Below are 12,500 nucleotides of genomic sequence, written 5' to 3' on the forward strand. Positions count from 1 at the left end.
TGCTTCGTCTTTCTTTTATCTAAATAAACGAAGAGAAAAATATACAATAATTATATTACCATTTGTAATGTATTAATAATTATATTACAATTTGTAATGTAATGTATAAACGAAAAAAAATCGAACGTGTAAAATTACGTGTAAAGTATCAATTAAACGTTCGCATGTTAAAAATTTTGAACTTTTGTAACTATTATTATCTAAAAAAAAAAAAAAAAAAAAAAAATATCGATGATTTAATTTCACCTCAAAAAATGAGAAAAAATAATCGGAGAGTTAGATTCTCCGATATTTTTTTTTTTTTTATAGCCATCTAAGTTATAACAAAAACGATTGTTACGTTCTGTATAGCAATTGGGTCAATTAAAATGATATCAGAAATATATCTATTCAGATTATAATTGCAATTGTTTCTATTTTCAAATTTCTTTTTGGAGGACCGATTCCGAGATCTGAGATTCGAGGTTTAAGGTTCGTCATCTTTTCTTAAGCATTTTCAAAAATGTTCTCTCTACCTATTATATACATATACTATACAACATAACTCGTTTATAGATATAAATTTACAAAGTATAATACATACTATATAGATATATATATATATATATATATATATATATATATATATATATATACTATATATAATAATATATGCATTATAAAAATTTCGTCTGTCGTGTGTGCGTTTGAAGGAGAGAGGGGTAAGGGAGGGAGGGAGGGAGGGAGGGAGGCGGATTAATGGTGGTTGAGGTGAAGAGGGGTTGTTGGAGAACCGAGGAGTGGGAGTTAACTTGCGGCGAATTTTCACTAACAATGAGCATCACTTGACATGCTAGAGAAGGAAGCAAACTGGCGATGACAGCATTCGAGGAGAAACGTTAAGCACGAAGAAGAATCTTCCTTCTACCGTTTTCGTGAAGGTAAAGGGAAAAGGGAAGAAGGGTGAGAAGTAAACAGAGAGAGAGAGACAGACAGAGAGGTAGATGGTCGGGTAAACTGCATCGATTCGTTATGTCTATCTTCCTTCATCTCTTTCTATCTCACTCTGGCACTCGTCAACAACATTGTTCCATCCCTCCAGCAGGTCTCACACCATTCGGCTTCGGTCGCTATTTACTCGGAATTTTGGTTAGCATTCTCCTGGTCGTACGCATCGAACACGTCGCTCCTATCTAGAACGATATCACGCTACAGCTTCGGAAAGTCGAAAAATGACCAATGGGAGGATTCTCTACCGTCCGTTTTGCCATATACACTATATAGTACTCGCGCGCGTCTGTTGGCGGATCCATCATTTTTTATATTGTTTGGCGAACCGTTCTTCTCACCTTTTTTGTCCTCTCATATTTGCCGAACCGCGAACCATTCAGTTGTATTTTGTTTCTCTCTCTCTCTCTCTCTCTCTTTCTTTTATTTTCTTTTTTCTTTGTTTTTCTTTTTTTGTATTTTTTTTTTTATTTACACCACGTGCCCCCAATCCCCCGGGTTTAGTTCTATGAGTTGGAGAAACATCGGAGTACTTTGTTGCTATTAAGATTAGAAAGATTAGTCGCTCAACGATCCGTCTTTCTTTTTTTTCCCCCCTTTTCATTCTTTCTTTTTCTTTTTTTTCTCTTTTTTTTTGTGAATCGTATGAGAAAAAAGCGATGCCAGTGATAAACGTAATATAGCGAGTGTAAGTTTTTAAGTTGTTCCTTTTTTTTTCTTTTTCTTTTTTTTTCTTCCTTTTTTTTCTTTTTTTCAATCTTTCCTCAAAATAGGCCAGACACGCGTTCTTCATGGCACCGAAAAAAAAAAGTCACAGGCGACTTTGCCTCCTGTGTTATCGTGTCCGTTGTCAAGATAATATCACCCGCCCCCTTATAGTTACATAGTCGAGAACGATATTTGCCAAGTAAGCTGCATGCAGTGGCTTGGTTACGTGGTTACACAATGGTGACCTACCTGTAAACCCACTAACGAGCTCTACTCCGACACCTGGATGCAGTTTACTTTGCCGCTGTACTCGTACACCGTATAAGCGAGGAATAACGAGGGCTAACTGCTATTAGATTTGCCTCTCTCTCTCTCTCTCTCTCTCTCTCTCTCTCCCTCTTCCTCTATCCCTCTCGCTCTCTCTCTTTCCCTATATCTATCTATCTCTTGTTCCTATCTGTACACAGCGTCGTCCACTGACCTCTTCATCGAAAAAGAAAATGTACCAACATAACTTTCTTATCGAATTCAGAGAGAGAGAGAGAGAGAGAGAGAGAGAGAGAGAGAGAGAGAGAGAGAGAGAGAGAGAGAGAGAGAGAGAGAGAGAGAGAGAGAGAGAGAGAGAGAGAGAGAGAGAGAGAGAATCATATTGGGTTCTAAACCAACACGTATTTCGATTAAATAGATATCGAGATGAAAGGAGAAATTTTGATACTTTGACTAGAGATATAGAAGTTGAGGAGAGTAACGAAGTCACACCGAGGATATACATAAAATGCATACCATACATGCATATATATATATGTTTATGTATGTGTGCGTATATATATATATATATATATATATATATATATATATATATATATATATATATATATATATGTATGTAATATCTCTCGCAAGGATATCTTGAAATGACGCGGGTAGATTCGAGGGTCTGGGGCTAGGATAAAGGGCATGGGCGCATTAGAATTCCGTAGACATTTCGTGCGGCGATAGAGCGCCGGTACACTCGTATTCACAGTGCGTTTTGAGGGCTGTCGCTACAATCGCGGTTAATTACTACCATATTCATGTACACGATACGCATTGCTTAGTCAAGAGAGCGAGAGAAAGAGAATGAGATAGGAGAGAGAGAGAGAGAGAGAGAGAGAGAGAGAGAGAGAGAGAGAGAGAAAGAGAAGGCACACGATGCGCCTACTAATCCAACTCGCAGATGCGACTGTAATTCGTTAGTTGCTCAGGACACGTCTATTGAATTAACGCTGGGTTTAATTAAATCGCCAAGGCAAACAATTTCGAGAGCATGAGTTTAAAGAGAGAGAGAGAGAGAGAGATAGAGAAAGAGAGAGAGAGAGAGAGAGAGAGAGAGAGAGAGAGACAGAAAGATAGAGAGAGAAAGGAAACGAGCGTGCCTTTCTCTCTTTCTCTCTCTTTCTGTGTCACCGACGTGGATCAATGTCCTTGTTTCTTACGTTTATTATTTCCTTCTCTCTCTCTTTCTCTCTCTAACATTTCCTTCCTTCTTTTTTCCACTTAACAATGTCATTAAGCTCTTGAATATATGTATGTATCTTCCTGATTCACCGTAATTCATAATTATTTTGAACACGTTAATACTTATTTAGAGATTATCGTTATTAACCTATGCAACAGTACTATTATTATTTCACATCGACCGAAACTAGCCTTGGCGGCTTGGAAATGCAGCATGTATTCTCTAATTGTTTAAATCCGGATAACGCGAACCGATGGAAAGCGAGAAAAGCTTTCCCTTCAAAGCTCTACTAACTCTTTGTCTCTATAGATGTATGCATATGCATATATGTATATGTTATATATTATATATATATATATATATATATATATATATGTATGCATATATATATATATATATATGCATGTATTTGTGTACGCGCGCGTGCATACACACACGCATATATGCTTTCTCTCTCTCTCTCTCTCTCTCTCTCTCTCTCTCTCTCTCTCTCTCTCTCTCTCTCTATCATTCTTTTTCTCTGGTGATGTGTTTCAACAACGTAATTCGATATACCGTTCGTCGCTTCGACGAGAAAGAGGGAAAGAGAGCGAGAGTCCCGTGCGTAAAGAACAATACTGGGGTTAATTAACGAGCACGATATAATCGGACGCTTCTTCCCACCTATGCATATGCGCGACTCTCTTGGTAGTCGATGCTTTTACGGAAGTAATTGGCTTGCCACTAATTGTAAGTGCGTTATTACTTTACCGCTAATATCTCCCTCCCTTCCTCTCTTTCTCTCTCTTTCCCTCTTTCTCTCTCTCTCTTTCTCTTCTTCACTATCGTTCTCTTCTCATATTAATTCGAAGAATCGATTTTTCACAATTTTTTCGCGTCACCGTACACAGTATTATATATGCGTAACGAGACTTTCGATGATAAGCTTGCGCGCGTCGATAATACTATCGTTGGGAAATAAAAGGAAAAGAAATATATATATATATATATATATATATATATATATATATATTCCAGTAAAATCTCTAGGCAGGTGTCAATGTAACCGTTGGTGGATAATCGATACGTAGTATCGACATTATCAAAAACGATGACAAGTTATTTTCCGGCTGACAGATTTCAAGCGAGTGTCCATTGTTTTCATCGAGCGGATGCTGGTCACCGTTGCGCTTGGAGTGATCCATCGAATGTAATTCGTCAGTGTAAAAATCAATTTGTCTGCGTGCGTGTGCGTTTGTGTGTGTGTGAACGTATGTCGTGTATGTATGTATGTATGTATGTATGTATGTATGTATGTATGTATGTATGTATGTATGTATGTATGTATGTATGTATGTACGTAAGTACATAGGTATGTATAGACAAAAGCTTTGTATTTTACTGTATACTCTCTTCTTATATTTATATGTATACAGGATGATTGAAGTTTTTCTTTTACGATAGTTGCGAATTGTATCAATAATATTATTCAAGTGCTATAATATATATATGCTTTAATTAATATCAATTAAATAAAAATACAATTAGATCGTCGTCATAAAGTACCATATTGGTGATAAGAATGGAACTTTTTTTCTTTTTTTTTTTTTTTTTTTTATAAGCCTTTGATAAAATTTTTTCAAGTCTCACGTTTGTATAACATTTTTCTTTTTTTTTTTTTTCCTTATTATTTTTATTCGCGTATAAAACTGTACTCTGGTACAGTTCGACAGAAAAGAAAGTCTGAATAGCTTTTTTTCTTTTTTTCTAATTTTTTCTTTAAAGAGAAATTTCACTCTCTTCATACGAAAAAAAAAAAAAAAAAAAAAAAAAAAAAAAACGTGCGCTGTGATATCGTTCATTTATTCGATACTTTACTACAACCTTCTGGAATAGCATTACTCTTGGACGTCAAAGTAAATTATTTTCCCAACGTAAGGGTACTTCAGTTCAGCGAATATTCTGAAAAATGGTTCTGTCGATGCGGTAAACGCTTCTTCTTCTTCTTCTTCTTCTTCTTCTTCTTCTTCTACTTCTTCTTCTCCTTTCTTTCTCCTTCTCTTCTTCCTCCATCTCTTTCTCTTACCTTTTCCCTCTTCTTTTCCTCCACCTTCTTCGTTTTATCGAACTATTGCTTAAACAAATCACGCCATTACTTCGGCATTAACGATAAGAAGGAGGAATTTTATCTTGTACCATGTTACCAGACGTCCTGTCATTCATTTCGAAGAGTTTTACGATCGATTCCTCTTAACAATATATCTTCTATCACGCTATACGACATAGAAATATCTATTAACTACAAAACAGTAAAGAAAAGGAGAGAGAAAAAGTGAGTGTGTGTGTGTGAGAAAGAGAGAAAGAGAGAGAAAGAGAGAGAAAGAGAGAGAAAAAGATTGAGCGAGTGAGAGAGTGTGAGAAATAAGTAGTGAGAGGTTCAACCTCGTTCATGGCTTAACAGTGTACGCGACTGATTTTCGGCTCGAGCCAAAATCGTAAAAGTGGTCATATCGGTGCTCGTAAAACACGATCCTACATCGACGTGCGAGGGTCGAGGCCAATTAAAGTCGCCAGTTGGGAGAGAAATACTACGAGGAGATAGAAAAGAAGAAAGAAGTGAAAGGGGGAGAGAGAGAGAGAGAGAGTATTGAACAAGGTGGAAGGATAAAAGAGAAAAAATATAGACGTGTTAGTAGAGAGTGAACAACGAGATTGGTTGATCTTAATTACGTTGTATATCGAATAAGCTGAGCTTTCTCTTCTCTCACTTTTTCCTCACTTTTTATCTCCTATCAGATAAAACTTTTATCGATGGACATTTACGTTCGTATCGAAACGACGTTATCTTAACGATAATACGACCATCGGATGTTCATGATCAGGAGAAAAAAATGTTTTGACAATATTGTCTTTCAATCTTTGAATATACGAATGTAATTGTTGTAAATAATACACATAGAAGTTCGTACACTTTCTTTTGTTCTCTCAATCAATTAATTATATAGATTAACGATTATCAACGACATATTTCGATATCTACGAACGACATTTTATTTTCTTCATTCGAGATTGCTTGAAACCTTTTTCTCTCTCTTTCTCCCTCTCTCCTCTCTCACGACGACCCTGTAAAGTTCGGAGTCGTTAAACTTTTTAATAGCTCATCAAATAATACAGCTATCGTACTCGTATTTATCGTCGGTTAGCTATCATCTTAGCACGACGAGAAGTTCTCTCCTTCTTCCTTCTTCGCGTTGATTGGTGAAACGATCGCATTTATCGTTGGATGATATCGTATAATTCATAATTACTGTTGGCTCTCGCCAGTAAGATCTTGGTCGATCAATCCGCGTCGGTATTACGTACCCGGGGTATATCTATTTATAGTTAAGACGTCGCCGTTGGCGTTTCGTTAACGAAGGTTTCGTATTTCCGAAAAGGGTACAGATAATCACGGGATGAATTTTAAAAGAGGCTCACTAAATACTGAAACGTTCGTGTTCACATTTACATTCACGTTTACGTTCACTTTACACGAAAGCGTTAACCCTTCCCATTTATCCAATCCTCTATCCCTCATCTACCTTTTCCCATCTCTATCTCTATCTCTATCTCTATCCTCTATCTCTATCTCTTTCTAAAGCTCGGTTTATCAATTATTTCTCATTAGCGTTAGTACCTCTCGAAAGCTTTAAATTTCTCAGAAAGCTTTGCTTGTGAATCTCGTAAGCTCCCCCGTAAGTTCTCCCGTTATACCAAATCAACGATGGGTAGGTACCTTATATACCACTTAATTAAAGGACAAACACGTTGCTCTCGCCATCAACGTAGATGAGGTTATTACGAAATGTACGCTGGAAAGGTAGTACTATTTTGCTCTCTTCTTCTTCTTGTCGAACCCAACGTACGTTGGCTTGCATCTACGAGGTAAGGAAATTCTCATAGGTAGGAATGAGTTAGAGAGAAGAGAGGAAGAGATGAGAGAGAGAGAGAGAGAGAGAGAGAGAGAGAAGCAGCAGCAATAGCAACAGCAACAGCAGCAACCATCGTTTTCCACGTCGCTTCTGTTTCTCTGTTAAACGATCGCGAACGTCGCCGGCGAGACTGCGAAATTAGCGAGAGAATAACGAGCGAACGTGCGTCGGAAACAACTTTGACGTAGCTACCTAGAGAACGCGCTTATTCTTACCGTGAATATGTTGCTTCGGGCTTGGTAGTCGAGCTCGTAAATCGGACTAATTCGCGTGAGAACGAACGAAGGAACGAATGAACGAACGAACGAATGAATGAATTAATGAACGAACGAATTTTCGACTTTACGCGTTAACGAATTAATAAGACAAGTAATTCGACTTGATTAAGATGACTTTTTTTATAATATCAATCTATTATAATGTTTCAGAAGGATCCAATGAGAGATGGAGCCATCGCCGTAAGAATTCAAAGTCAGGATAAATATGTTCTTCTGGATGACCGAATAACCATTGGATAAACACGTAAGCACAATACATTCGATCGTTAATACGTTTACCCATTAACCTATCTACCTATCTACATAACTAGTAGTCGATGAAAGAAAAGTAAAAAGTAGGAAGAAAGAAAAGAAAGAAAACAGGAAAAAAGCACTGAGAGAGAGAGAGAGAGAGAGATCGTTCGAACAAGACTCGCTGTGGTGTTTTCACTTTGCATTAAGATTCAGGTTTCTGTAACGTTGCCCCCGAGAAATATGAACCTTAACGCGAGACGAGTACAACGCCACAGGGCGTTTTATTTACGTAGAAAATTCGATGGAGAATTAATAAAGAGAGAAAAGAGAGAGACAGAGAGAGAGAGAGAGAGAGAGAGAGAGAGAGAGAGAGAGAGAGAGAGAGAGAGAGAGAGAGAGAGAGAGAGAGAGAGAGAGAGGAAAGGAAGGGGAATATACTTAGTATGGTCTTGCAATGACGATAAGAATAGCCGAAGAAGGAAGAAAAAAAAGGAAAGAAAAGAAAAAAGAAAAATAGAAAAAGAATAAGAAAAAGGAAAAAAAATACGGCCACCGTTACACAGTGGATCGTGTTGGAAAGAGGAATACATTTGCGAGGGCGAACGAACAACACTGGGCCGTGTATTTTAAAGTTGCCGCTGCGGCAGTTTTAGATATACGAAGAGTGGCAGTCTTGAAGAGAATCTCAGTATGTCGTACGCGCTGCCCTGATATCTCAGGTCACTCACGAATTCATAGCATCTCTCTTTCTTTTTCTCCTTCTCAACTCCTACCCTTTTTCCTGCACCTCACCTCACTTGCATCTGACCTTACCTGTATCTCACCTCGCTTCTCCTTACTGTGCCTCACCTCTTCTCTCTCTCTCTCTCTCTCTCTCTCTCTCTCTCTCTCTCTCATTCTCTTACAGCGTATTTGTCTTCTCTTCGTCTACCCCTTCACCCGCTCTCTTTCTTCGTATATAATTCGGTCGCGACAGCGCATACCGATTTAGTAATACTCCCGAGGATTTTTCCTGTGTGGGCTTGCACGAGAGAGAGAGAGAGAGAGAGAGAGAGAGAGAGAGAGAGAGAGAGAGAGAGAGAGAAAGAGAGAGAGAGAGAGCGAGAGAGAATTGTCATAAATTTTCAACAACGTCGTTCTTTCCATTTGCTTCTAATGACAACCATAAGCACCGTTATCACCGTACGCGACGACAACTACGACGACGACGAATTTTCAATCTTAGCGATTTTATGTTTCCTTCCTTTTCACTACGAAAGCAGAGATAAGACATAACGATTTCTATGTATAAGCATTATATGTGCATATATATTTGTATGTGTGTGTGCATGTGCGAGAGAGCACAAAGAGAGAGAGAGAGAGAGAGAGAGAGAAAGAGAGAGAGAAAGAAAGAAAGAGAGACAACCATTTCAGCAACTCTCAACGAGCGTACAGGCTCCTCTTTGCAAACATTTATTCATCTCGACGATCGCCGGTGCTCAGCTTTCTCGAAAAGGGACTAGCGTATTTATAAGCACCGTAAAATTCTTTACTTACGGTACCCGCTTTGTTTCTACTGTCACAGCCCGCGAATGGGTTTTAATTAAGTTCCTCAAGATGAGTTTACGAAGGGTCATGAAGAAAAAGAGACAAAGAGAATGGAGTAAGTGAGAGAGTAAGTAGTAAGAGAGAATGACAGAGAGAAAGAGAGAGGGAGAGAGAGAGAGAGAGAGAGAGAGAGAGAGAGAGAGAGAGAGAGAGGAAGATGATGAAGGATACTTCGTTTACACAATAATTACGTTCTAAGAGTATTTATAGTACAACAAAAGATTTGGGTCAATGTCCTGTCGCGAGAATTTATTCCTCCCCTTCCCTCCGCCCTCCTCCCTTATTCGTATCGACGTAAAAATAGACTTACTGCATATGTACATACATCTACGTATAACCAATTGAAAGTATTCTACTTGATTTGACTGCGATTTCGTGGAACTGCTCAACCGTGGCCAATCCTCCTATAGCCGTTCAAATAGTGGTTACATGTAACAGGATGATCGCTTCTGCGACCCAGATTAAGGTCTTGCACTTTCGAGAGAAAGAGAGAGAGGGAGAGAGAAACTCGTATGTGTAATCGAAGCGGAACACTAAACTCCTTTAGAAACTCACCCTTTTTCTTCTCTCTCTCTCTCTCCTTTTTTTCGATCATCCTAGATACGTCGATATATTTTTTCTCTTTCTCTCTCTCTCTCTCTCTCTCTCTCTCTCTTTCTCCTATTTCTCTCTTTCTCTCTCTTTCGTTCTCTCTCTTTCCTTTCGAAGAATATTCATGTTCGCTTGGAATATGTATTATGCATTATACGATCGTTTCGACAGTGTCGAGAGACGTCAGAGAGAATAAGAAGGACGCGAACCTTATAGCGGGGATACACGCTTCCGGCATTTCTTTCGAGATATGGGAGCCTATCTAGTGAGCGTAGATTTTTCACTACCTTGTTGTAATCGTACGTGCTACTTTGTGTGTACTAACCGCGCGCGTGTTCCCATTTGGTAGACGCGCTTCACAGACGCTGTACTGAGGCCAGTGAAAACGGGCTTGACGAAAAGGGGAACACGAACTTTATATACATACGTTCACATATATAGTATCTATATGTTGATACATATTTCTGTGTATACGTGTATACATATATATATATATGTATATATGTATATATGTTTATAAAGGGATGTCCGCCCTGTTGAAGACTTAACTCTTCTCCCCCTCCCTCTCTATCTTTCTTTCTCTTACTCTCTCTCTCTCTCTCTCTCTCTCTCTCTCTCTCTCTCTCTCTCTCTCTCTCTCTCTTCGTCTTTTACTCTTTCACACGTTCACGGATTTGCTCTTTGACGAGACAAGAACGCGCGAGGAGTGTCAATATTGAAGAAACATAGTTGCAATAGAGAGAAAGAGAAAGATGGAAGGTCATTTTTCGTTTGTACCGAAACGAGAGAAACGCCAAACGCCCATCCTATGCAAGTTCTTTCTGTTCTTTTTCTTTTTCTCTTTATTTTTTGTTCTCTTTCTTTTTCTTCTTTTTCTTTTCTTACGCCTAACTTTTCCCGTACGGGGGTCGATCGATCTTTCTTTCTTTCTTTCTTCCTTCCTCCTTTTCTTTCTTTTTTTTTTCTTTTTTCTTGACTTCTTTCTTTCTCATTGTAGGACCCTTTAAACGCGGAGGCAAAGTACGAAATAGTAGGTATACGTTCGGGCTTGTTCGGCATTTTTCTAGCTACCTCGGAGCGTGCTTCCCATCAAAGACGCAATAAACCCTCTCGGCATCGGCGAGATTTTTAAGTACCACGCCGGTTGTAAAAGTGCTTCCTGGAGTGCGCTGCGTCGCACAGATGTGACCCAGTTTAAATAAAAATATAAATTCGTATGACGTGAATATGCGTATAAGCGAGAACGACGAAGGTGGCGTAGAAGAGGAGAGAGAGAGGGATATCATTTTCCCTCTTTCTCTTTCTCTCTCTCTCTCTCTCTGTCTTTTTTTTTCGTTTTCTTTTTTCTTCCTTTTACCGTTTCTGTTTTATATCTTCTACTTACTTGCTCTTGTCCTTTTCTCTTTTTGCTCTTTTCTTTTTATTTTTTTTCTCTTTTCGTTTTTAATTTTTCTATCTCCATCTCTGTATCTCTTTCTTTTTCTCTTTCTCTCTCTCTCTCTCTACGTTCGACTCCCAACGGCATAGACGTAGTTAGTTATGTCACACGGCTTGCATTTTAAAGAAGCAATGAGAGAAACCAACGACTAACGACGCGTATATACTCAAACAGATGCAAAACCCCTGCTCAACCCTCGCGTATACTCAAGCAAAAGGTTACGTTTTGTCGTTTGTGGGAAATGTGAGTATAAATACTCACCGATGGGACGTTTAATGTGGCCACTTTTCGTGGTTTTTTGTTTCGTGCATTTTTTTGTTCTGTTCTTTTTCTTTTCCTTTTTTCTTTTTTTTTTGGCTCTTTTTTCGTGAAACTCGTAGCTCCGTTTATATGTATCTCTTGAAACTAAGCATGTAATTACTGCCTCAACCTTTATTCTTTTCCTCTATTTTTCCTTTCTTTCTTTCTTTCTTCCTTTCTTTCTATCTTTCTATCTTTCTTCTTTCCTATTTTTCTTTTCTTTTCTTTTTTTTTTCTTCTTTTTTGATAAATTTCCTCCAATCATGATAATCGTCTGTGGCAAGAAAGAGGGTAATAATCATTCTTCGCATAAATGTCACGTATTCTTATCTATACCTACTTTTTCGTTACACGAAATTTTATTTTCACGACATTAGAAAATAAAGACAGAGAGAGAAAGAGAGAGAGAGAGAGAAAAGGAGAGAAGGATAGAGAGAAAAAAATTAGAACTTATCGCACAAGTAAAAGTTCTTTTTCTTTCTTATATATGGTAGGAACTACAGGTTCCTTTTTATTAGTAAGAACAATTACAGCAAAGTACTTGATTCGATAAAACTTGGCCGGACTTGTTTTCGGCATAAAAGAGAAGAAGAGGGAGAGAGAAAGAGAAAGAGAAAGAGAAAGGGACAGAAGGAAAGAAAGAAGAAAAATAGAAAAAGAGATTCGTCTCAAACGAGAGAGAGAGAGAGAGAGAGAGAGAGAGAGAGAGAGAGAGAGAGAGAGAGAGAGAGAGAGAGAGAGAGAGTAAATAAGGAAAGAGCTCGATGATGAAATCGAATCCTCCCGCGCTTTTCTATTTTGCTCCTCGTGTCGCTCTATCTCCTTTTTTTTTCGTTTGGTTTATCTTTCATTCGATTCCAACTTCTTTTCTCTGTTAGACGTTAAAAATGATAAGAGCAAATCGTTAGATTTCCCATAAGATTACAATT

The 12,500-nt window shown here is 38.2% G+C and overlaps 1 protein-coding gene across 1 annotated transcript in view; it reads left to right on the plus strand.

The window, feature by feature from the left end:
* Nucleotides 1-12,500, plus strand: part of LOC124424053 — a 235,413-nt gene that overhangs the window by 67,434 nt on the left and 155,479 nt on the right. The window contains exon 2 of the mRNA XM_046962543.1: nt 7,572-7,665. The gene's annotated coding sequence lies outside the window, so the exon portion shown is untranslated. The remainder of the gene's footprint in view (nt 1-7,571; nt 7,666-12,500) is intronic.

The sequence above is a fragment of the Vespa crabro genome, chromosome 5 (assembly GCF_910589235.1).
Source record: "Vespa crabro chromosome 5, iyVesCrab1.2, whole genome shotgun sequence".
Lineage (NCBI taxonomy): Eukaryota > Metazoa > Arthropoda > Insecta > Hymenoptera > Vespidae > Vespa > Vespa crabro.